At 39.2% G+C, this 26,744-nt stretch overlaps 1 protein-coding gene and 1 pseudogene across 7 annotated transcripts in view; both read left to right on the top strand.

The window, feature by feature from the left end:
* Positions 1-26,744, top strand: part of GPC5 (glypican 5) — a 1,342,862-nt gene that overhangs the window by 203,987 nt on the left and 1,112,131 nt on the right. The gene's annotated exons all lie outside the window — the stretch shown is intronic.
* On the top strand, positions 9,894-11,294 carry LOC113919566 (annotated as a pseudogene). Its single transcript, XR_003519047.2, has 2 exons — positions 9,894-9,951; positions 10,292-11,294. The product of XR_003519047.2 is annotated as a eukaryotic translation initiation factor 3 subunit I-like (transcript).

The raw sequence follows: 26,744 nt of genomic DNA, 5'->3' as shown, positions 1-26,744 counted from the left end.
CTCTACCAAGTGTATCTCCCAGTGTCATGTTTTGCTGCTAAAATTCTGACTGAAAACATTTCTTCTTTTCATTAATGAATGTGCCCTTTGTCATTGACTCATTCATTAATTTAAATTAATGGGGTGTATTATTCAATTAGGTTTGACACCTTAGTTTAAATTAGAAAATCACATCTCAAATTTGTTGTGGACAGATGAGGTCTCTACAGGCAGGTTAAGGGAACAGTTGTAACAGTAGTTTCTTTTACCTCTTTCTGGGAACCTAGGAATGAAGGAGAATATTAGAAAGTGAAGAAAAATCTGCTAACATTGAATTTTGGAGTAAGAAAGTTGTACTTTTCATCAAACGTACTTACATTTTTATCTAGGTGCATGTTCAAATATTTCTTCCCCTGAAACAGTAAGGGAGAAATCCATGTTCGAGTCTACAGATTTATGTACTAAATGTGAATGGCTGATCTTAAAATACTAAATGTTTTATGAAGAAGAAATTCTCAAGGAACAGTGGAACCTTCTTGTAATTATGACTATTGACTGTTGACAAGGCAAAAATAGTCATGCAGGATGGAAGGATACAGAAACCAAATGAGTTTATGATTTTGGAAAGAGTAAGAGCCTGTAGTGGAGTTTAAGAAAAGTTACCACAGAGGACAAAGTCTAGACCAGAGCCGGGCAACACTGATGCCGATTAGAAGGATAATGAAGCTCCCTGACCACTGGTAAGATGGACAGAGAGCAGAGGTGGTGAGAGACTGTACTGGCCAAGAAGGAGAACTCAGAAGACCTTTGCTACTTTGGTAGGGGAAACCATTTTGACCCAAAAAGTCCAGATTGATATGATCCCTAAATTGGTTTTGTTTTCTAGAGACCAAGAAGGGGTTTGGGACAAGGGCTCAACACATTCTTCAGGAACTCCTCTGTGAGGAGAACTGGCCCCTCACTCCTTGCACTCTGCCCCTCTGTACCTGTGAGGAACTGATCTGGAGATAGTTGATAGAATGGAATCACCTCACCCCTTAGGAGAGCATAGTCCTCTAATTAAGTCAATAGCAGAGGGAGAAAGGAATACCTCATGACAAAGGGAAAATGTAGGAAATGAAATACCAGGGTCCAGAGAAGCAGTCTCTAATTTGCCTTTAGACACAGCAGTAAAAAGCAATGCTGAGATGGGAGAAGCACAGGGAGGGGACTCATCTCCAGCGCCCGTGGAGCATCTCCTGGAGCTTTGCATATCTCACCTCAGGGCTGGCCTAATATGGATATGTGGATTGTGAAGCCCGCTTGTCTGTTCCCTGTTTTAAATCTTTATATTTTTCCTTAGGATCTGTTTCCAATGTCTTTTCCTCTTTTTATTTGATTTACGATCAGTAAGCTGATCGTTAGAACTGTGGACAGTTCTAAATCTGTTATTGCTTACATATAGAAGTCTAAATTGAATAAGTTTAAAACTTTTAAAAAACAAATATAAACTGTTATTTTGAAAGTAGGTACTGCCCTAAAAATGAAAAAAAAAAAAGATCAATTTCTTATATCTAAATGTCCTATTTCCTCTTCATTTTTCTGAAAGGTGAAGTACTAACTTTTGGGATTAATTAGTCTACATCAAGGCTGAGATTCAGCAAAAAGAAAAAAAATGACTTGAATTTGAGGCCTTTTCTTCATTGGAAAATAAAAAAAAGGAGTCAGCGTTTAAAGAAGGTAAAAAAAAAGTGGAGGAAATACTAACTTTGAGTCCATTTTATATCAAAGATGAATACAAAGAGCATTTTCTGTGTGATTTCCACCAGTAAGTGCATAAAGAACATTTTATTTGCACACCTTACCTTTTTTATTTTAGTAGGAGATCTTTTAAGTTTAAGACAAGTTTGTATCATCTAGCCCCTCTGTCTTGATTCCTCTTCACAAGTGTGTGGAATATTATAAAGTTTGTCAGAAGAAATAATTGTTATAGTTACTATAGATATAAATTTTTTTAAAAGATTTTATTTATTTATTTGAGAGAGAGAGAATGAGAGATAGAGAGCACGAGAGGGAAGAGGGTCAGAGGGAGAAGCCGACTCCCTGCTGAGCAGGGAGCCCGATGCGGGACTCGATCCCGGGACTCCAGGATCATGACCTGAGCCGAAGGCAGTCGCTTAACCAACTGAGCCACCCAGGTGCCCCTAGATATAAATGTTTTGGATTGGCAAGATGCTTTCACAGTTTTGTCTCAAACATATGAAAGGAATAGCGTGAAGCTTTGGGTACAAAGCCTGGGACCTGGGGCCAAGTACTTCAGAATAGAAATCCTGGAAGATTAACTTACGTTATAGAAACAAAATTTTTGGACATCCATAAACTGGAATTCTTGGTTCGTTTTTTTATTTTAAAGGAATTTGCATGATGTTGTATGTGGTTTCTACCATTCGAAGCCGCTCCTCAGGAGCTAACCAGATCTAGCTTTTTTATGAATTTATTATCATTGATGTTGGTAGTAATGGCTTTGGTTTGCTGCCCTAATTGTGTTTCCTGGAGTCTACGAACTGACTTTGATTGAGTTCATTGGTATCCTAATCCCAATTAACCTTTCACTGCTGCCCCTAAGTCCTACAGGACCTGAAATAGCCGCAAAGGGACAGGCCCTGTCCTGCACACAAGGGAAGAGCAGACCTGTTCTCTCCTGTCATAAAATCCTTCTCCTCCTTCCATTTATTGAGTACTTCCATTTATTGAGACACCCAATATTCAGACACTGTTTTAGGTTCTTCCCAAGCACCATTTCATTTAGTTTCCAATATAAAAAAAGCCCTGAGGAGTGGGCTTTATTATCCTCATTTTACAAATAAGGGAATTGAGTGTAAGAGAGATTGACACCAAAGTAAAATTCAAGGCAAGGAATTAAACCTAGGTTTGTCACATTCCACAGCTTGTGCTATATTCACTATGTCAGTTTATCCCTGTATTGACACATTTTGGTTCTCATACTTTGTTCCCCAGTGTATTTTGTTAAGAAATATAAATAATACACATAAAAGTTAGCTTTCTGTCACTTAAAGCAGATCCGATAGGTGGCTAGGTTTTTTCTAAGTATTGATGATGTAGTATTATTTTTATATTAAAAATTGGTAGAGATTATCTTCTGGAATTTTACACTTAATAGGAAAATTTTGTTTTATTATAGGACACTGACACCAATAGTTTCCATCCCATACATGGTGTCCTGTTTAATTTGCTAACAATCCCATACAAGTTAGAGAGGTGAGAGGGCAAGTTCTGGGTCAGGAAGAACCTTGAGTGCTTTTCTAAGGAGTCACCTTGGAAGCACTAAGGACCTTTGGAAGGATTTTGAATTGGACTTGGGAAGTGAGGGGCACCAATGCCACTGAGGAGGAGTGAGCTGAGAGATGCAGAGGGCTGAACTAAGGCTGACAGATTGTGGAGAGTGACTCTAGACAGTCAAGTTGTGGAAACAAACAACAGATAAATGCAAAGGGACCAATTACAGATTTATGGCTTAACTGGTGGTTGGTGGTATGGCTGTTCACAAATTCAGGCAGTTTAGCAAGAGGACCAAATTATGTTGTGGGGTATCTAGGATACATCTAGGAGGAGATTTTGGTGGAAATTTGAGCTGGTGATCTCAAGGGTGGTATAGGTCCAGTGATTTGAGAGTCATCAGTGTAGAGGTTAGACCTTCCTAAACTTCAGGGAATGCAGGCTCTTAAGTGTATATGTATACATACTCTTTTTTTTTTTTTTAAGAAGAGTGCCAAAATTTTCATTTGAATCTCAGAATCTGTGACTTCAAAGTTTAAGAAACACTGAGAGAGTTATTGATTGAAACTACAGTTCTGATAGTCACTGGGGGAAGGAGGAAGGGAGGCTGTAAATACAGTGAGGAGACCATAGGCCTGAGGAAGGAAAACACAACACACATCAGGTTTAGGGATCCCGTGGAAGAAAAGTGACACATGAAGAGGCCGAGAAGGAATGGCTGGAGAGGAGAAGAAGGCTGCAGAGGAGTGATGCCAAAGAAGCCCAGGAAGGGAGCATTCCAAGAATTAAACCATCACAGAAAGGTCTGTAAAGATAAACACAAAAAGCATCCGTGGAAATTGGTGATATGGAGGTGGTTGGTGATACCAGAGAGAAAGGCCATGGAAGTAAAGACAGGATGGCGGTGGGAGTGAGAAAGTGCCAAGGGAAGAGGAATAAGGGGACATCTGTTAAAAGAAGGGCTTTGCTTTTGTGTTTTTGTTTGTTTTTAGTGACTGAGCCTTAGCACATTTTATTCTAAAGACATAGAAACACTGGAAAGTAAACCACTGATTGGAGATGAAAGCCTGCAGAGGTGATTACTGAATGTGGGTCATGGGAATGTGGGAGGGGATTGGACGTAAACACATGAATGTGTTGTTGAATCCGAGCAAAATGAGCAACTCCCATTTCTCCAGAGACAGGAAGAGAGTTGGGAATCTCTTCCTGTTGTAGATGAAGATAAGCTCCTGGTTGACACACAAATTACTGGGGGCTTTGCTAATGAGGGCTGTATCAGGGTAAGAGAGAGATGGCTTAGCATTCCAGTTCTTGGTGTGTGATTTTCCCCCTGGCAGTGTACTCTGACCTGAGCATGGGGATGGAGGAGAGATGGATGGGATGGATTCAGTGGTAGTGTTTTTAAGGACAGGTGTGACAGAAAAGCAAGGGGGCAAGAGAGTGGTGCATAATAGGCTGGGTAAAGTAAAAGGTAAGGACAGACTGGGTGAACAGACTGGAGATTGGTAATCAGGAGAACAGTAATTCCAACATCAACTAACATTTCTATTTCTAATATAGCAGTGTAACTCCTGTATTGATAAAAGTCATGGGCAAAAGAGTGGAGTTTAAGTTTTCGCCCCATGGCATAGTTTAAGACATTACCATCAAACCTGGGAGCCATTGGTCATAAGTTGTGACGGACCACTTGAAATGTGACCAGTAGGAATTGAGATGTGCTGTTATGTAAAATACACACCAGATCTTGAAGACTTGGTATGACAAAAAGAATGCAAATATTTCTTTCATGGGTACTGCATGTTGATAACATACTAAAATTATGATATTTACCTTATATTGGGCTATATTCGTTTGCTAGGCTCTTCTAACAAAATAACACAAACTGAGTGGCTTAAACAACAGAAATACACTCTCTCACATTTCTGGAGGCTGGAAGTCTGAGATCAAGGTGTCTGTAGGGTTGGTTCTTCCAGAGGGCTGTGAGGAGGGATCTGTCCATGTCGCTCCCCCAGCTTCTGGTGGTTTGCTGGCGATCTTTGACGTTCCTTGCTTTGTAGAGGTATCGTCCCCTCTCTGCCTTCATCTTCACATGGAATTCTTCCTGTTTCCATGTCTGTGTCCAAATTCCCCTTATTACAAAGACACCAATCATTTTGGATTAGAGGCCCGCTCTACTACCATGTAACTTTATCCTAACTTACCTAATTATATCTTCAACGACCCTGTTTCCAGATAGAGTCACGTTCTAAGCTACTGAGGATTTAATAATTAAACATATGATGAATTTTGGGGGGATATATTTCAACCCATAAGATGGGCCATATAAAACATATTAGTAAAATTAATTTCATCTGTTTCTTTCTGCTTTTTTGTTGTGGCTACTAGAAACATTGACGTTATGCATTTGGCATATATTCTATTTCTATCTTACATTGCTTCTTTATGATACTAGCTAACACTAACTGATTTCTGCAGGCTCTGGTCTAGGACCCTTACATATATTAAATCATTTAACACTTAAAGTAACTCTATTTCGTGAGTGTTATTGTTTGCCCTTGTTATTGAGGGGTGAAGGTATCTGCCCAACGCCACATAGATGGTGGACAGAGTCAGCCTGTGAATGCGGGCACTCTAGCTCCAAAATCAGCACTCTGACCTGCTCTAGAATAACACATATGTATAGAGCAGTAATATGTTTGGTCAGTCTTTGGAATTTTCACGATATCTATTCCTCATATTACTAGACACTGGGTACATCTCTATTAATCTCCCCTTTTCATTTCTACTTTTCGTTCGTCTAAGCTTCAATTTTCTTGATAGCTTTTTACCTCTAGCCTCCTTTACTAATCAATACCTACGTTTTCTTCCTGTTAGTCAATGTATATTTTATTATGTGTTTTATATACTTATGTATTTTTTATAGCAGAGCTATATATTTTTTGCTGCTTTAGCTTGTCTTTTGTTTTAAAATCTTTAGCTATTATTAGGAAACAGATATTCTGGATTTGTTGAGTTCTCTTAAAAAATAATACACCATATACTTTAAAATAGCTTTTATATTTGTGGTTATAAAAAGACACTCTTTGAGAAGGTCATGGCAAAAAAACAATGGAATGACTTGTGACAAAATTCAAAATACACTGTTTATTAAGGGAAAAAGAACATAAAGTCTTGTCCCTCAAAGTGAGAAAGATATTTTAAAACAAATTTGGTGGGCAATGGTGGATTTAAGTGATTTAAATTTAATGAAATATCAGGCTTCATTCTCATAAAGCTGTGCATGTATCTGTTGAAGGTGGCTGAATAGAAGGATTTGAGAAGTTTGCTTTCTTTTTTGGCTTTCTCACTTGTTACATGACCTTGCCCTTAGACAGACAGAAGGAATCAAGACAGATTGAGTAGGAGGCTAGAGAAAGCTCTTTCAACTGGTACTTTAAGTACTCAACTTCTTTCCTCTGACATTAGTGCAGTATCCTATTTTTATTCCTTCTCTAGAGCTTCACCTTTGACCTCAGTATTCTTTACCTTGACTTTGAAACTCATGCTTTATTTTGACTTTCCTGCCTCCAGTTTTGCCCTTTGAATTTGACCTCTGCATTTCCCACTTGAGCCCAGTAGTTTGGTCTTGACTTTCATCACACTCTTCTTGGTGAGTATTTTATAGTCTGACTCCATGAGCTTGCGCCTTAAATATAGCTAGCATTCTGATTAGCCCTACCTGTGCATGTCAGTTAGAAGACTCAGACCCTGCTCCTCTTCCTGATAGTGGTAGTCTTCAAGCCCTTTGTTAACGGCTACATCATGAGAATTTATGACAAAAATGATTTTGGAAATTTGTGAAAGATAGGGTGAAGCCTTGATGATCAAGGATTTCCTTATTCTATAATAGTATTTGCAATATTTCTGAAGCTTTTACATGAAAAGTGAAGTCTAGTCAATCATCCAGATTTATGTTTCTGTATCTGTGAAACACCCAGGCCTGTCATGTGGGGCAGTAGCTCTCTAATTTTAGCAAAAAGTCACTCATAGTGCTTGTTATAATACAAACTTTTGGGCTATACCCCAGAGGAGATTCTGATTGAGTTGATCTGTGTGGGACCCACAAATTTGCGCTTTTAATAAGAGCCCTGGTGATACTGATGATGTCCTTCTGAGGACCACACTCTGGATAACATTGATATAGACCAGACCTCCAGGTAATAATTTGTCCTAAGTTACTTGGTAACATGTCAATAGTAGCTATTATGTCAACCCCATTCACCTAAAGAAAATAAAAATAAATCAGATTATTGATCATTTTTTTGGTTTCCAAATGCTGTAGTATACATATGTAAAATGAAAAAGGAATGGCTAAACTTAGCAGTGGCTTTGGTAAAAGGGTTTGCAAAGATATAGTCCAGAATATTGTGTTAGGGAAAAAGATGGGCTCAGGATATTTGAAGCAAAGTACCTCAGAAAATGATCTTTACCCAAATTATACAACTAGTCATCTTTGCCAAAAGATTCTCTTTACTACCAATTTAAAACTACTTTAAAGATTCCTGATATGGAAAAGGAGTCCTCCTTGTGGTTGGATGAAAACATTTTTTTTTAAACATTTAGGGAAATGTGCTTTTACATTTGTTGTTATGTGTAGCATTTACATCCATATAAGTTCTGTATTTCAACTATTGATGTCATTTCTACTGTTAGAAAACTAAGTAAATATAATGACATTTACATACAGTTATCTACCTTTAGATTATGGTTATCTAAAGCCATTATTTAAATAATATAAAGTATAAATTACATTTTTTTCAATGACTAAAGCAGATAAAGAACTCAAAATTCTCAATCTCAATCTCATTTATGAAATGACTTCATGGGTTTACTTTTTACCATCAGTGAGATATTTATTGTGTGCAGAGGACTAGTCCAGCAATCCATTAGGTAACCTGAGACAAAAAAAAACTTACACAAAAATCGATGTGTAAAACACATCGATTCTGCTTTTAATCCATGCTCATGGTAAAGCATACTCAGACTGCTACCTCCACTCTGTAAAGCAGTATGCTTCCCTGAAACAAATAATATACATTAATAAAAAAAAATAAAGCAATATGCTTCAGCTGTTTGGAAAAGGAGAGAACATTTGAGACTAGACTAAAAGGGGTTGTAGAGTTCATAAAAATATGTGTATGTTTCTGTCAGTGTGACTGGGTGAGTGTGAGTAGAAGTGTAAAGGAATTAGGGACATCTGCAACTCAAACTAGTGATCACATCATACATTCTGAAAATACTTTTTTTTAAATTTTCATAACTTACCCATAAAATTATCATTTGTTAAAATTAAGGGGATATTGAAGTAATGAACAAAAATATTTATAAAAGAAGTAGCAAACTAAAGAACATAGTATAATATATGTGTGGTATGTACACATGTGCGTGTGTGTGTGTGTGTGTGTGTATCTCAAATTTACCTCTGACAGTCATTCACATGAATGTTTACTCTGTTCTTGTGTAGGGCATATGTTCGGCAACCATATCAAGAATAAATATAATATAAACCTCCATATAAATCATCCATGAAAAGTGCTTTTTCCTTCGTGGAGAAAGTACGCCCCTATAGGTTAACCCTGTCACTGATAGTATAACGTTCTGCATTCGAACCTCGTATTAAAATGTATGTTTCATGTCATTAAAGCAAAAGGTTATCTTTGAAGGTATTGTTTGATAGGAACCTTTGGGTCTGCATGGGAATGGGCCTCACAGATCTCCAGCTGCAGGGGGCTGACCTGACTGAGGGCCCAGGTGCTGAGCGGTGACATCTATTATTCCCTTCCTACAGAGGCCATGCCTGCATGGGCTGCTCCCCGTCACCCATGAGTGACTGTGGCAGGGAGATTAAGTCAGGCTTATTTCTAGGAGACACCAGAGGGACTCCTGTGACTCTTTGGCTCCTGGCTGCTATGACAGCCTTGCTGAATCTTCCTTAGATGACAACACTTCTCCCCAACCTTCTCTCCTTCACTGTGGGGCTTGCATCATGATCTGAGAGCTCTCCCAGCATTTTCTGGCTCCCTCCCGATTTTCTCTTACTGGTATATCCCTCTTAAGATCCTTTCAAGTAATCCCGTATTGGCATTTGCTTTTTAGAGGACCCTGACTAACTCTATCAGTCAAGAAGAGTTCAGCCAGCAAAACGGAACCAGTAGGATATGTGTCTATGATGAGGAATTGGTTCATGTGATTATGGAGACTAAGTCCCATGATCTGTTCTCTGTAAACTAGAGGCCCAGAAGAGCTGGTGATATAGTTCTAGTCCCAGTCCAAAGGTCTGAAAGGGTGAAGGTTGACGGTAGAAGTTACAGTCCGAGGACAGAAGACTGATGTCCCAGCTCAGTAAACAGGCAGAGAGAACATTCTCTCTTCTTCTGCCCTTTTGTTCTGTTCAGGCCCTCGGTGGATAGGATGATGCCCATCCATCCTGGGGAGAGACATATTTTTTACCCACTCCACGGATGTAAGTGTTCACCACTTTCAGAAACACCCAAATTGACACATCTAGAAATAATGTCTAACCAGATACCTGGGTACTCCTTGACCCAATCAAGTTGACACGTAAAACTAACCATCGTACCCCTTGAGTCAGTGCCAGGATGAAGCCGATCCTGCTGCAGGGCCATGAGCGATCGATTACGCAGATTAAGTACAACTGTGAGGGATGTAAGGGCGATCTGGCTGCAACATTTGTCACCCCATTGATCGCCAGGGTTGATTCGGCTAATCTGGCTGGCTAGGCGTGTGTCCCCTTCCTCCCTCACTGCTCCATGTGTCTCCCTCCTGAAGCTGCACGCTCGGTCGAAGAGATGACCTTCCCCGATAGAGGAGGACCATTCTTCAGTCAAGGGTATACGAGTAGCTACTCTCCCCTGCTAGAACCTCCAAACGAGCTCTCAAGGTCCACTTGTAGGAGAACGTAGGGTAGTCAAGCTTCCAAGACTCCAGACACATCCAAATGAGGTGCTGCCTGTGGCCATCTGCCTTTCTTAAAAAGAAAAAAAAAATTACAACCGTGAGGGAGACCTCCTCTTCATGGTGGCCAAGGACCCTATTGTCAATGTGTGGTACTCTGTGAACGGTGAGAGGCTGGGCACTTACATGGGCCATACTGGAGCTGTGTGGTGTCTAGATGCTGACTGGGACACCAAACATGTCCTCACTGGCTCAGCTGATAATAGCTGTCATCTCTGGGACTGTGAAACAGGGAAGCAGCTGGCCCTACTGAAGACCAATTCAGCTGTCCAGACATGTGGCTTTGACTTTCGGGGCAACATTATCATGTTCTCCACTGACAAGCAAATGGGCTACCAGCACTTTGTGAGCTTCTTTGACCTGTGGGATCCAAGCCAGATTGACAACAATGAGCCCTATGTGAAGATCCCCTTGCAACAACTCCAAGATCACCCATGCTGTTTGGGGACCCCTGAGGGAGTGCATCATCACAGGCCATGAAGGCAGAGAACCACTATAGCGCCAAGTCTGGAGAGGTCCTGGTGAATGTTAAGGAGCACTCCCGGCAGATCAATGACATCCAGTTATCCAGGGACATGACCATGTTTGTCACCACGTCCAAGGACAGCACAGCCAAGCTCTTTGACTCCACAACTCTTGAACACCAGAAGACTTTCTGGACAGAACGTCCAGTCAACTCAGCTGCCCTCTCTCCCAACTATGACCATGTGGTCCTGGGTCGTGTTCAGGAAGCCATGGATGTAAGCACCACCTCCACCAGGACTGGTAAGTTTGAAGCCAGGTTCTTTCACTTGGCCTTTGAAGAAGAGTTTGGAAGAGTCAAAGGTCACTTCGGACCCATCACCAGTGTTGCCTTCCATCCTGATGACAAGAGCTATAGCAGCGGTGGTGAGGATGGTTCTGTCCGCATCCACTACTTTGACCCACAGTACTTTGATTTGAGTTTGAGGCTTAAGAAGCTTGGATCTCCATCAGGACCAGGGGAAGTTTCTGGGCCAGGGCTCACAGAAAGTTTTGGACTCTGAGTAATAAATTCATTGGAAAAACAAAAACAAAACAAAAAACTAACCATCCTACCAACACACTGTCTCGGCAACAGTACAACCATGTACCAAAGAGGCATATACTCAAACAAACATGAGGCCACTAATGAGGCCTGTAATTTGTTCTCTGGCCACGGTGTCATTGTCAAATCTGAAAGGCGCTCACACATTGCTGGAACCCCTCCAGCTCAAGGAGCCTTCTCTATGAAGCTTTCCTTACATTTTTGTTCACTTAGTGGTGATTCTCTTCCATCTGGACTTTTTGGTAAGATTATACACTAGTAATGGAAAAGTTCCTTAGTATACACAGTGCTATTTCAATTCTAGGATGCTTCCTTTTAGCCTTTTCATTCATTTATCCAACATTTATTGCAAATTGATTTTATGTCAGGTACGATTCTAGACCCTGGGGCTATGTGTTGGACATAAAGATTTATTACGTGAGTGGCACAATTTTTCTTCCCATTAAAAGCAAAACAATACTGTCTTCAGTTGCATTAAGATAGTTTTTGTTTTTGTTTTTGTAATGAAGCAAGTTAAGTACCATTAATCTTTTTTTTTAAAGATTTTATTTATTTATTTGACAGAGAGAGAGCACAGGTAGGCAGAGAGGCAGGCAGAGGGCAAGGGAAAAGCAGGTTCTCCTCTGAGCAAGGAGCCCGATGCGGAGCTCGATCCCAGGACACTGGGATCATGACCGTAGCCGAAGACAGCCATTTAACCGACTGAGCCACCCAGGCGCCCCTGGTTAAGTACCATTAAAAAAAAAAAAAAAAGTAAAATGTGAAATAGCCATTCTGTTATATATTAAACAATGAGAAAGTTAGCTCTATTACTTGATACATATAATTGGTTTTTCTGGATATAGGTAGTGATTGAGAAGGCCTCTTAAGGTTCAGGTCACTTTTATTATTTTATTTTAAAAGTATAGTATGTTTATTATGAAAAATAGAAAATACAGACAAGGTAACAGAAAACATAAGTTAATTCTCTATAATTCTAGCATCCAGTGAGTACACTGTTAACTTTGTACTGTACCTTCCAGATTTTTTACTGTAAAACAAATACATGCACTTGCTCACACACACACACACACACACACACGCTCAGATATATCACCATTCATTTTTCCATACATTTACTGAAAGCTAGTCTGTGCCAGGCACTGTATAAGGACTGTGAAGACAGAGCCAAAGGAAGACATCACTCCCAACATCCTGGAACTTGACTTGCAGTATCTCTGCAGTGGTCTCTTGGGTCTGCGAGTGACATCTCTGTCTGTCCTTGAGTGATGTCTCTCTGCTGTCTGTCATTGGACACTGCACCTTACGTAGCTGAAGCTGGCTCCATGTGGTTCCACATAGGTCCTCACAAATGTACAGTGAGCTCACCTGAACCACAGTGTCCAGTCCATAGGAAGTGCCGAGCCACCTGCTGCTATTAGTATACTACCGGTTGCCCCCTCTTAGTATTACTAGGAGATCATGAACTACCCTAACGCTGACCAACCCTCAGTGTTTTTCAGTCTGGATTATGCTGCAAACTGCCCTGTGATTGTCATCAAGACTTATACTTGGAACCATGGTGAGTTGTTCTGTCCGCATCATGTCATGCAGAGCACATCTGTGCTTATCAGCAGCTCCACAGACCTGTTTACCTGAGTTGTGGCATCTTTAAGTAAGGCTGCCGGAACTCCCTTATCTGCCCCACCCTGGCCGTGTGCTCTCTCAAATGAATTTTAGTGTATTCCACATGGATTTTTTTTCTTTTTTCAGAATTATCCCAAATGTATCATGTATATTTGGTGGAGTTTTTCCAGGCAGTAACAAGTCACCAAAAACTTAATTTTACTGCTATTGATTACTATAGCCAGCTTTATAAAATGCATACATAGCTTTATAAAAAAAAAACCTCTTTATTTTGAAATAATTATAAACTCATGAGAGGTTGCAAAAATAGTACGTAGGGTCCCTTAAGTCCTATGCCCAACTTCTTCCAAAGGTGACACCCCACATACTGTAGTGCAATAGCAAACCCAGAAAATTGATTTTGGAATAATACTGTTAACTGGGCTATAGACCATATTCAGTTTTTTAAGTTTTCACGTATACCCGTGTGTGTGTGTGTGTGTGTGTGTGTGTGGTTCTATGCAGTTTGATCACATGTTTAGGTTTGCATAACCACCACAGCAGTCAGGTAGAGGAACAGGTAGAGAACTGTTCCATCACCCAGAAGGAACTCCCTTTGCTACCCCTTGTAGCTCACCCATCCCCCGACCTGAGGACCTGAGTTCCAGTCCCCACCCACCAGTCTGTTGCCTGTCTTTACAGTCCTATCCTTTTAAGAATGTTAAGTACACAGGTGGTACGTAATTTGGAAATGGACTTTTTTTTTTCACAAAATATACCTTTTTAAAACGTACTCTTTTCTCTTGACTATATACCACAAACATCTTTCCATTAAACTTGCTTTACCATCTATTTTCATTTGTTTTTTATGTAGGAAAACAAAGCAAAATTAAGCAAACAAAACAATGCAAGACAAGATAACAGAACTTTGAAAGAAAAATAAAACTGCCTGGAGCCTGTCAAATATAATGAAGGTACTTGTTTTTCAACATGCACTCAATTAAGACATTTTTTCTTAACCTGAATGTGAAAGCAGATATTTGGTCCTAGTTATGTCTGACTACTCCATATTAGACTCCAGAGAAAGCAAATAGGAAAAGAACTATGAATGCTGGTTGCACAAAATCTCATAAGCTTTTTAACATAGAAAGCCGAAATCATTTTCTCTACGTTGGGACAAATATTCTTAATTTCAGTGAAATTATAAAATTTCATGATAAAGTTGAAAAAAATCTTTCATTTAAATTTTCTTTCTTTTTTAAGATTTATTTATGTCAGAGAGAGAGGGCAGTGGAAAGAGGCAGATGGAGAGAGAGGGAGAGAATCTCAGGCGGACTCCCCGCGGAGCATGGAGCCTGATGTGGGGCTGGATCCCATGACCCTGAGATCATGACCTGAGCCGAAATCAACAGTCAGACATTCAACAGACTGAGCCACCCAGGTGCCCCTCGTTTAAGTTTTCATTTCAAAAACTATCCAGCAGTTTTTAGCCAAGACTTTCTCTTCAAAGTCATTATTAATATTGAGTGTATTTCTAACATTGCTGAATATTCAGTAAGTCATTGATATAAATTCAAGTAATTCAAATGTCAGGCTGAGTTCTCAGTAGTGATTTACATTGGCAAGAGTTTTATGAGAGTGCATTATTAGTTTGCTGACTGCCTTAATATATAAAGGTTATAAAAGAATTTTATCCAACAGTTATGAATTTTAGCATACCACCAGGTAAATATAAATACCCAAAAGAATACACGTGGCTTTCAAACCTCTGCAAAAATGGTCAGAGTGATTCAGGTTCTCAAATTATGGACACCCTCTTTTCTCATTAAATTAAATGCATATAGTCTTCTCACATTCTGAATGAAAACATATCTAGTAGCTTTTTTGGTCATATTATAGAATCCTGAAATTCACTTTGGTTTATCAGCATTACCTTTCCCTGCTGTGTCTCTGATATCTCCACTAATACCCTGAGTTTAACTACCTATAGTCTGGGCACTTCAACTTATGAAACCATTCATATATTTTTAAACTATCAACTTAAAAAATTTGTCTGTGTAGATACTATTGTAATTCAGATGGTGCCAACAGGAGTCTCAGAAGGTGATTACATTTGGGTGTTTCACTGCCTAAGATTTGATTTTTTAATTTGCATGTTTAAGCACACAACTTCATTAGTTTCCCCGGAATCAATCAGTTGGGTGTCAGATTTAAAAGAAACTGATTTATAAAATAAATGTATTATGTTAATTATGGAATTCTAAACATGTGTTTTTATTTGGCACACTCTTCTGGTGACAGGTATGAAGTTGGCTTCTCAGGAGATGGAGTTGTGGAGAAGTTTGCTTGTTGGACAATGAATTAAAGCGGTTTGCATGATTCTTGACATTGGTTCTCAGAGTTGTGTTTGAGAACTCGGGCGTGAAAAAGATGACAGATTCCTTACTCCTACACCAGGGATTCTGATGTAAGAGGTCTGGCCTCCAGTATCTGTTACTGAGCATATGGGGGTTATTCCTGTGCCATTCAGCAGGGAAGCACTTCTGTAACTCGTATGCGCATCAGTCTGTGCTCACCTGCTGCTCAGCTCAAAGGGTGTGCCTACACAGTACTGTTCATGTTAATCAGAGATTCTTGTCCAGGGCGGGGTTGAAAACAGTTTTCTTCTTTCCCCTTTTCCCTCCTTGTCCCATTATTTTTATTAAAATTCTCATCAGTTTCCTAAGTTAAGACATCATAGATTGTTCACAACTAATTAAATTACATCTTGTGTCAGATGTTACTTTTTAAAGAGCTTTAAGGATATCATTGAAATATACAATAAACTGCACATATTTTAAATGTATGATTTGATATGTTTTGACATATGGATAAACAGGTGAAACCATCATCTATATGTAGATGGTGTACTTGTCCATTCAAACAATACCCATACCCAGAAGTTGTCCTGTGTCCCTTATCTTACTCCTCCCTCCCACTCATCCTCACGCCATCCTCACGCCCTTATCTTACTCCTCCCTCCCACTCATCCTCACGCCCTTATCTTACTCCTCCCTCCCACTCATCCTCACGCCATCCTCACGCCATCCTCACGCCCTTATCTTACTCCTCCCTCCCATTCATCCTCACGCCATCCTCACGCCCTTATCTTACTCCTCCCTCCCACTCATCCTCACGCCCTTATCTTACTCCTCCCTCCCACTCATCCTCACGCCATCCTCACGCCATCCTCACGCCCTTATCTTACTCCTCCCTCCCACTCATCCTCACGCCCTTATCTTACTCCTCCCTCCCACTCATCCTCACGCCATCCTCACGCCATCCTCACGCCCTTATCTTACTCCTCCCTCCCACTCATCCTCACGCCATCCTCACGCCCTTATCTTACTCCTCCCTCCCACTCATCCTCACGCCCTTATCTTAACCAGGGCTCTCTTTGCGTGTTTAGTGCATCTCTTGCTGATACGTCTTAAGAAGACATTAATGAGATTTTAGAGGTGCCCTAAGATTCTGAGTTGGAAAGATTCACCTTTTAAGCTGAATGTTGGGGGATTCCTGGCATATACCATGAAAATTACCATCACCTTTCTGTAGGGCAACATGATATATGTCTATAATTTTTAGAATTTCCATGCACTTTGGCCCAGAAATTCTACCTTGAAGAACATATAGTGTTCTGTATAGTGGAATAATACTTAGCTATTAAGATTACTTTGTAAATTGCTTATTATTGTAGAAAGATATTTATATCACCCATGAAACTCAATCACTGGGCAGCATATATTTATACAATATGAACTATTAAAATATGTATGTCAGGAAGGATATACTTTAGATCAACAATGTGTTTCTGTTTAATTAAACTATGAGTATTTTAATATTTTTCCTCATTTGTTTCTACTTTTCTAATATTTATATCATGAAATACGGAAACAAAATATTGGTGAAAATTCTATTTCACATATTGAACTTTGCACAATTTCCGGGCTCTTCACAGTTTCAGGTTGATTTCTGTTTTCTCTAGTCTTTGTTGCTTACTGTATGCTTTTACCCCAATATTAAGGCTCGGACTGAGTTGCAGCTCAGCTTGTGTTTTGGCATTGCTTCTCCTCATAAATACTTATACAGAGAGAATCACCTGCTTCTTTTATAATGATCTCAAAGCAGTGCTTCTAGGTCTGTCATTGCATCTGGTACACACTATTGCAAAGATTTCTTTACAGATTTCTCCCCTATTATGGAGCTGAAATCCAGTTAATGGCACTAAATATGTCTTGTTGAATTTTGTTTGCTTCAGGGTACTTAATATGTACTTATTCAGAAGCTGACAGACTGAATGAATGGCCTTCTCCATGTATCAGGTGCAAACGAGAGTGTGATATGAGAGTTGGATAATTTCAGACTGCATGATATTGAAGGCTGTAGTCATTCTTTTTTTCATTTTACAATCTCCATAAAATTAACCTGAAAAAAAATTCTGAGAATTTAAAACAAGATAGCTTATATAGTAACTGATATTTCCTCAACCAATTCTTAGATAACATACATAAGCACATTCTAAAATGTATAAACAATTTTGACCCCTCAATATAGAGCCTTCTAGAAATATGTGGAACCATATAGGAGTCATGATTAGTGAAACTGTATGTATAATGTCATTAATATACATTTGAAAGGGATTTTCAATTTAATGTATCATTTTATAACAAAAATGAGTTGGACAGCTATATAATAAAAGGTACAGATCCCGAAGGACTTTTAAAGTTTTGAAAAACAATAAATATTTTGTACTAGGCAGATTTATCAGTGTGAACTTGGCCAAGTAGAGTACAAAATATTTATTGGTTTTCTTCTTTATCACTAAATAGAACACAAAATATTGATGAGAATATCATTACAGATGAGGCCCAGAGCAGCAATAAATAAATATTCCAGTATGTTTGACTTTAGAGAAAAACCTTTTTAAAATGCCTGTCAGCTAAAGGTAAAAATTTAAAAATATATGGAGTTAATTGCCTGATTGAGAAAACTGCTATTTTATCAGGAGAAGATATTGTCTGGCATTCAACTCCCAGAGGAATCTCTATTTTGAGGTGAAAAAAATTATGAAGTCTCTTAACTGCACAGCACAGCAGCATGTTATTTACTATTTCCCCTAAAAAATACAAATCATAGCCGAGGGCATCTCTGCATGCCTGAAAATCCTTTTCGAGATCATTACGTCAGGTGAGAAATATATTCCATAGAGTCAGCCTCCATGTATTATTCTGCCCCTTCAAAATTCACTGTGCTTTGTTTCTTCTCACTACATTTACTAACCAATTTGAAAGGCAGTACGGTCTTTTGTATTCTTTTTCCAGAAATAGCAGTAATAGGGGCAATGTGCGGTAATTAGGACACTTAAATTGATGGCTGAATTTAAATGTCCTATTATGCTGTCTGTAGATGTTCATGTGATTTTTTGGAATAGCCTTATTTGCATCATGCATGAGTATCACCTAACGTTAAATGGCAAGCAACAATTCACCAAAAAATATTATTGAAGGATATAATCAATCATGGGATGGAAACAAAGATTACTGAGTATAGATTTGCTAATTAGGCTATGGTCTATAATAAAGACCATAGCCTAATTTTCATATTATAGACCATAACCTAATTTTCACTTAACTGTCATAAAATATCCTAGGAGAACTATGTGTTGGATAGGAATGAGATTTTATTCAAAGACATTATTATAAAGACAGATAAATGTGAGGTCTTAGAAAAATATTTAATAACAACATATATATGGTAGAGAAACTCCGTATTATAAAATCATGTCAGTTGTTTGGTAAAGACCTTGATGAAATCTCAAAACCTCTGCTAAAACATCCATGACTCTCCCACCCATGACTGATCTGTCCATGGTCCAAAGCCAGTTGAAACTCTCCGTTCTTTGTAAGTACTAATTTTTGGATAATCTCCAGAAATTCCAGTCTGTGTCTTTCCTGCCATACCTATTTAGTGTGCTTATTCATTCAACAAATGTTATTGAGTACCTGTAATATTCTAGGAAGAGTGCTAGGCACTGGCAATACAAATCTAAATAAGGAGGGCTGGCAAACACAGTTTAGCAAGAAAGAACTCAAGTTTGGTAGTGGAGACCTGAGAACAAATCCAGGCTCTACACTGGGTGTTATACACAAACAATGAATCATAGAACACTACATCAAAAACTAATGATGTACTATATGGTGACTAACATAATAATAATAAAAAAAAAATCCAGGCTCTACTGCTTACAGAATGCGAGATGCAGGAAAGTGGCTTCATCTCTGCATTTGGGTTTCTCCACTAGAGAATGGGGAGAAAAGCATCAGATGCCTCACAAAGTTAGAGTGAAGCATAAATGAATTTGTATGGATGTACATACACATATTGTGTACATATATGTATGCATGTGTATACAAACACATTACATGTATGCATATGTATGTAGATACCAAATAAATATGTGTATGCATATATTACATATATTATATACGTACTAATATATATATAGTATCCTATATATAATACTCCTATACTCTTTACCATGGATGTTGGCAAACCACTGAATATTTTAAGCAAAGCTGTGTTAGTTTTAGATTTGTATTTTTGAAAGATCACACGGCAGGAGAAAGAAGGTAAATTAAAGAGGTGAGATCAGAAGTAGGGAGACAAGCTAGCTGGCTGATATAATTGATAAGGGACAATAAAGGCTTGCACTAGGAGCGTAGCTAGGATGAAGGATCATCTTCTCTACATGGAGAGAGGAGAAGAGTGCAGGATGGGTGGGGGGAGTTCAGGATGATGATATTCAAAACTTTTTGGGAAACTGGGTGGATGCTGGTGCTATGAAAAAGACCCCAGTAGTTTCCACCTGGGGTGGGGGGAATTTTACCTCCCAGGAGACATTTGGCAATGCCTGGAGATATTTTGCATTGTTGTCTGGAGATATTTTTGATTGTCACAACGTGGAGTGGGGTGGGAATTCTGTTGGCTTCTGTTGGGTAGAGGCCAAGGTTGCTGCTCAGTATCCTACCATGCACACGACAGTCCTAACAACAAAGCAGATCCCACTCCTATCACTGAGCTTGAGAAACCTGACATTGGTGAGATAGAAGCAGGGCTTAGGCACTTTGGTAGAGAAAGGCGATGTTAGACTCAGGTTTGGACATTTTGAATTCAAGTGCCTTCAAATATGGTGATCATTCTGCTTAAGTTACATGGCTTATCAAAAATCAAGGTGGTGGGTGATGGGATAAACTTGAAAAATTGGTTGCAGCCACAAATCACAGGGCACAGATTATGTATAAACAGTATAGAGAGATTCAGTTATGCGTATATGCAGACATGATGATCACTTTTGAACATTATCTACATACATATTTATACAGTCTGTATAAAAATGAATAATAATGTGGGCTATGACTTCTCTAGATATTTTCATAAATTATTTAGCTATTTTATGGAATTCAGAAATGCACTATGTTTTCATGTCCTAAGAAACAACATAGGATGCATATTGTCTTCAAGAACTTTCTCGCGTTATAGAATATCTTAGAAGTTTAAATGGTCGGGGCACCTGGGTGGTTCAAATATCTGACTCTTGATTTCGGCTCGGGTCAGGATCCCAGGGTCGTGGAATCACGCCCCACATGGGGCTCTGTGCTCAGCATGGAGTCTGCTTGTCCCTCTTCCTCTGCTCCTCCTCCCTCCCCCTCCCCCCCTCTCTCTAAAATAAATAAATAAAATCTAAAATCTTAAAAAAAAAGTTTAAATGGTCACTATACATTTAAGTTGATGATGGGCTGGACCAGAGAAAGCAAGCTCAAAGAGGTGGGAAAAGATCAGATTTGAAAGCAAAGCTTGGTTCAGTCATCACTTAAAACAAGGTTGTACCACCTCACACTTTACTTAAATTCTTCCTAAAGGGTGGCCATCATACAGATTATGCAATATTGATCAATTTCAGCTGAATTTTAATAGTAAATAGAAACATAATATTGGTGTGATGATCTTATCTATAGCACATTTCTTGCTTTCAAATTGCTTTGTTTTATATTTTAGGAACATTTTTTGGGGCGGTGGGGAGGAAGCTCAATCTATTCTTTTCACGATCTTTTGGTTTCTAAGATTTAGTTAATAAGGCCAACTAATTCAGATAATTGATTCTTATAGCTGAAAATTTTGAGCCAATTATCCACCTAAATTGACCTTTCTGGTGTAATACTATTTGAATTGCTATACTCAGCTTATGTTTTAATTATAGTATCTGACTATGTTTAATTATTGTATCTGAATAATGTTTAATGAGCTCCCATGTTTAATTACTGTTTCTGACTAATGTAAATACTCTTAAGTATCTCTGTCATTATGAGCTAAGCAACCTAAGCTCTGTGGGGTCTGTCCTTGGCCTGATGATTGTCTAGACTCATCTTGCTCTATGGGCTCCTCTTGTATATTATGTGCCAGCCGCTGGCATTCTCTTAGTTCCCCTAATGCACAAAGCTGCTTCCTATCTTGAGGCTTCACAGCTGCCATTCCCCCTTCCACTCTGGTCTGTAGGGCTCAGCCATGACAGTAACTGAAGAAAAATTTCTTCTCTGGTTTTCCAGTATACTTTTCTCATGAACATTAGCATGTCATTGTGCATTTTTCCTCAATACCAGGTATAGCAGTTGTGGTGGTGGTTGTTTTGTGACGTGTTTATTTGATTTTATGCCACAAGCTGTACTTGTAACTCACCACTGTATACTCTACAGCATCTGTTGAATGAAAGTAAATGAATGAATAAGACTGAATGAGTGATTCAGTCCACCACAAAAATTAAACAATAAGCTTTTAGTTGCCAATATTTTATACATATGGGTTTCTGAAGCTGTGGCATTAGCACAGTGACTGAAAAAAATACAAATGTAAATAAAAATCAGGAGGTTAAAAAAAAAGGCATGAGTGAAATGACAGATACAAGCCGATAGGGAGCTTGGAGAGGACTTTGGGACAATTGTGAAGGGATAACCCGTGCCATTGGCAGTCAGATTCAATATTTTTAACACTCTGGATGCCAATGAATAATAAATTAAGCTCTTGCATCTAGCATGTTAGTTCTCAAATAGCTGAGGCAGTGGCAGCCTGGGAATACTAGTGTCAGGCAGATGGTTGGTTTACGGTCACGCAACAGAGCTCTGCTTAGATATCACCAAACCAAAGACCCAAATGTGCCTTTGCATATTTTCAAGAATATTCATTCAGTTATGCTCCTTCTAACATGTACCATTCTTTAAATAGTGTTATGTTAAAATATGTATGAATATAGAACAAGTCTAAGAGTAGTCTGGTTCAAAGAATCTCAGGAGAAATTTGTACTTAAGATCCAAAATAAACTTGCAGCCAGCAGCTAAGAAATGTCTGTCAGAGTTAGGTGAGACTGTGTGTAGGCAGCCTCTAATATGGCCGCCAGGGATCCCTGCCTCCAGGATTCACACCCTTGTGTGACGCCCTCTACTTGAGTGTAGGCTGGACTTACTGACTCAATTCTAATGGAAAGAAGATGGCAGAGAAGATGGGCTGTCACTTTAGTGATTTGGTTATAAAAAGACTGTGGCTTTGATCTTAGGTACTCTCCCTTGTTGTCTCTCACATCAGTGCCTCTCTGGAAAGCCAGTGGCCATGTTGTGACTGTGGCAATAGATGCAGACCGCCCCGTGAGAACAAGCAAAGGTTATTTATTCAGAACTGGCTACGGCAAGAGAGTCTGTCACCGTTACTTAAGTGTGGGAGAGACTCAAAGGCCGGCAGAGTTGTGGGAAGACGTGACAGAGGGTGAAAAAGGGAAAGGGACAGAGGGGGAAGGGGAGAGAACCCCAAGTAGACTCCACACTGAGCATGGAGCCTGACACAGGGTTTGACATCATGACCCCAAGATCACAACCCCAGCAGATTCCAAGAGTCAGAGTCTAACCAACTGCACCACCCAGGAGCCTCACGCACTCATTCTAGGAGAGGAATCCACTGGGCCTGTGGAACCTGAGTTCAGAAACCCTCCAGTTAGGATTAGGGAACTCTCCAGCCCTTTGTCATGGAGCTCCCACAATCACTTTCTGACATTTTTGCTTATTGCTGTGCCCTGATAAGTCAGTCATTTCTACAATACTTTCTGTGGTACATATTATGGGGAAAAAAAGAGCACATATAGAGGGCTATAGACTGCAGGGTGAGTTATTATTTTAAATAGAGCTTCTGGAGAAAACCTCATTTGTGCAGCTTTGAAAGAGGGAGTTGGCCATGAGGACCCTTGGGGGAGAGAATTTCTGGTAAGCGGAAATAGCTAGGGGAAAGGCTCTCATGAAGAATGCACTTGATGTGTTTAAAGAATGGTAAGGCTGCCAGTGTATCGTGTAGAATGAGAGATGGGGAGACTAAGGAAGGAGGAAGTAAGGAAAGTAATGAGGAGTCCAATCATACAAGTCCTTGTGGGACTTTTTATGAACCTTGCTTTTTCTTTGAAGTGGGGAGCTGAGATTGGTCAGCAATAAATTAACAACACAGTCTTATGTTTTAGAAATTTCACCATGCTGTTGTTTTGAGCGCAGTCTAGACATGTCTGGAATTCAGGAAAGATGTCTAGACTAGAGATATGCAGTTGGGAGTCATTAGCTCACATACAGCATTTCAAGCCAGGAGACTGGATGACATCACCAAAAAGTGAGAGTAGCTAGAGAGGAGGACAGGGGCCTGGGCCTTCTAAAATTAGAAGGAGGGATGGAAGAGAGAAGCAGCAAAGGAGCCCAAGAAGGAACGGCCAGGGAGGCAGTAGGAAAAACCAAGGAAGTACAATGTACTGGAAATCAAGGAAAGAAAACGTATCCAGGAGCGGGGAAGACACAACTGTCAAATGCTGCGCCATAACACTTGTGATGGGGACTGAAATTCACCGGTGGATTTGGCAACCAGATGGCGGTCACCCGTCACATCTACAGGAGTCAACTTTGGTAGAGTAGAGGAGGCCAAAGCCTGACAGAAGTGAGTTGTACAGAGAAATGGAAAAGAGAATTGAAGAAAATGATAATGTGTAAATCTTGAATAATTTTGATACAGGAGAACTATCACAGTGGCAACAATTGAGGGTTGCAGCTGGCAGCAAAATTAAGGATATGAAAAGAATTTAAAAATGTGTGTATTGAAGTAATAGTTCTCTTGCAAACCCTGCAGAGAGTTGGATTATCAAGTCTTTGCCTGGTTCTATTTTTTTTTTCTTTTTTTTAACTTTTAGCCTTATTTTCTTCCATGCCTACTGTAGTCATCTGGGGGATTTTCATCTGGTTCTGTGTTATGTGTTATGACCTAGCATCTCACTATGTTCATTATTTTACCATATCACCATCCCACCATTGCTGTGCCATTTTCCTGCTTCATTGCTCTTGCCAGGTCTCTGTCTCATTCCAAAGCATACCGTTTGCAATGTCATTACCCTAGCTAGTTCCAGTCTTTAAATGTCCCCCCTCCTCAGTGCAGCTTGGCTATGGCTGTAAGCATGCTGGAACTTCAGCAACACAAAGAGAAAGATGGGTAAACCAGACTGTGAGAGCAAACTAGAATTAGACAGGGCTCACCTGCAAGATGGGGCTACTGTTGTATGATGCACCATGTCCAAGATGTCGTGGAGGGCATAGCTCCCAGTCAGGATCTTCCAGGTGTCAGAGGCCTGAATTTGTAGGTAAACAATTGAAAACTTATGACTTATTCTCCCTAGTGTAGCTCAGCTTGTTATACTGAATGTTTGGTTTAGGACAACAGATGATTTTAAAGACCCACATTTTGGGGAACTAAGATTCCTAAAATTCTGCCAGGTTCATTTCTCATTGATTTGGTTTTTATCTGCAGATGGAAGGCTTCCAGGCCAAGCATTAGTTGACTTTGTTATCTCATTCCATGCATGTACCAATATATATATGTTCATCTACATTATGAATATACCTATATTTTTTCTCTACAAATATATGTGTATATTATGCTCCTATTTTTAGCATTTTTTCTCCTGATTTTGAACCTGATTTTATTTTTTTTATATAATATAAAATTATTAAACTTGTTGACACTAGGATCTTGCTGCTGCAAAAACAGTGTTAACCATTACTGATTCCAGGCAGATTTGTGTATACTTACTATGAACCAGGAATTGATTGTACAATTTGATGAGGAATATATTTTTATTTTTTGTAAAGAATCTCATGTTTTTTGATGAGAGGTGACTTAATGCACTAATATCACACCTTATAAAACAGTGTTCTGGGGGCACCTGGGTGGCTCAGTCTTTAAGCGTCTGCCTTCGGCTCAGGTCATGATCCCAGGACAGTGGGATGGAGCCCCGCATCTGGCTCCCGACTCAGCGGGAAGCCTGCTTCTTCCTCTCCCACTCCCCCTGCTTGTGTTCTTTGTCTTGCTGTGTCTCTCTCTGTCAAATAAATAAAAATCTTAAAAACAAAAACAAAACAGTGCTCCGTCTGCAATATAGTATGGCTATGGCTTTTATAAATTTGATGACATTTTAAGACATTGTAGCACACCTCAGCCAGGTTAATCATACTAGGAAAGATCAGATGCCTGTAGTCACATGCTGATTGCTCATCTCCTGTTTCAGCCAGAGGGAAATTCCTCAGAAGCTTCCTATAAAATCATGCCATTGACCTTGTCCGTAAAGTGTCTCTCCCTAGGTTGTTCTGTTTATTAGTCTTTTGTTAAATCCATATATTTATTTATTGTGACTCTAAAAATTATTTAGCATTAACCCTAGTATTGTATCATAATTGTATTTTCTTTCTTATACAACTTTTTATTTTATCTGGAGTTAATAATTGCCTCATTTTTCAACTTGTTTAGTTTTCCTAGAACCCATGGCTAAGTGTTCTCACATCTGCAACAGTACTGTGAAAGCATTTATCCCTTAGTGGTGGATTTTCCCTTGTGTTTCATGCTACACATGTCACCTCCATGACTACCTATTTTAAAATGCTTTATTTTTCTGTTTTGAGTTCTAATTGGTTTACTTGCCACTCTCAGAAGTAGAATTATTGTCCAGTTTTCTTTTTCCAAGTTCTAAGTGATGATGTTTTTCTAATTTATACCTTCTCTCTAAACAGATTCACTTATTTTATATTTACATGATTGGCATCACTAAACATTTCATGTAAGTTTTTACAAAAATCAGGACCTCACATTCCATGTTCTACATTGAGACTGGTATCTGCATTTTGCTTCGATTTTATGGTGACTGAGACATACCTCTTTGGTGTTTGTCGTTTTTTCACTCTTCCAACTTTGCATCACCCAGCTCTCCAGAGATGATACTAAACCAGTCCATTAACCACAGGCTTTGCTTATCACCCTTCACCTGTGGATCCTTGAAGACACCAATCACGTGCTTTCTGCAATTGATGCACATTTTCTGAAACTGAGCTTTAAGGTCCTCTCTTCATTCTCATATTATGCATGTAGTTAATTGGTATTTTGATTGAACCAGCAGAAGTATAAAAATGCCTATGAATCAAAGGAAATTATTCTCATTAGGTATGAAACAAAGAAAGCAGTGGTTTCAAGAACAAATATTATTCAAAAATAGTCTCATTAAAAGAAATTGCTCTCTCTGGTATAATAAAATTCTTCTAAAGAGAAACATCTGGCAGAATCATATAACTTGCTTTAGCATAACATTTGGGATGAATTAAGTTGCTTCGTGTCAGAAAATGCTTTCAAGGCTTCTCGGTATTTTTCTTCATTT

This window comes from Zalophus californianus, chromosome 3 (genome assembly GCF_009762305.2).
Source record: "Zalophus californianus isolate mZalCal1 chromosome 3, mZalCal1.pri.v2, whole genome shotgun sequence".
NCBI lineage: Eukaryota > Metazoa > Chordata > Mammalia > Carnivora > Otariidae > Zalophus > Zalophus californianus.
This window is presented reverse-complemented; position numbering and strand designations above follow the sequence as displayed.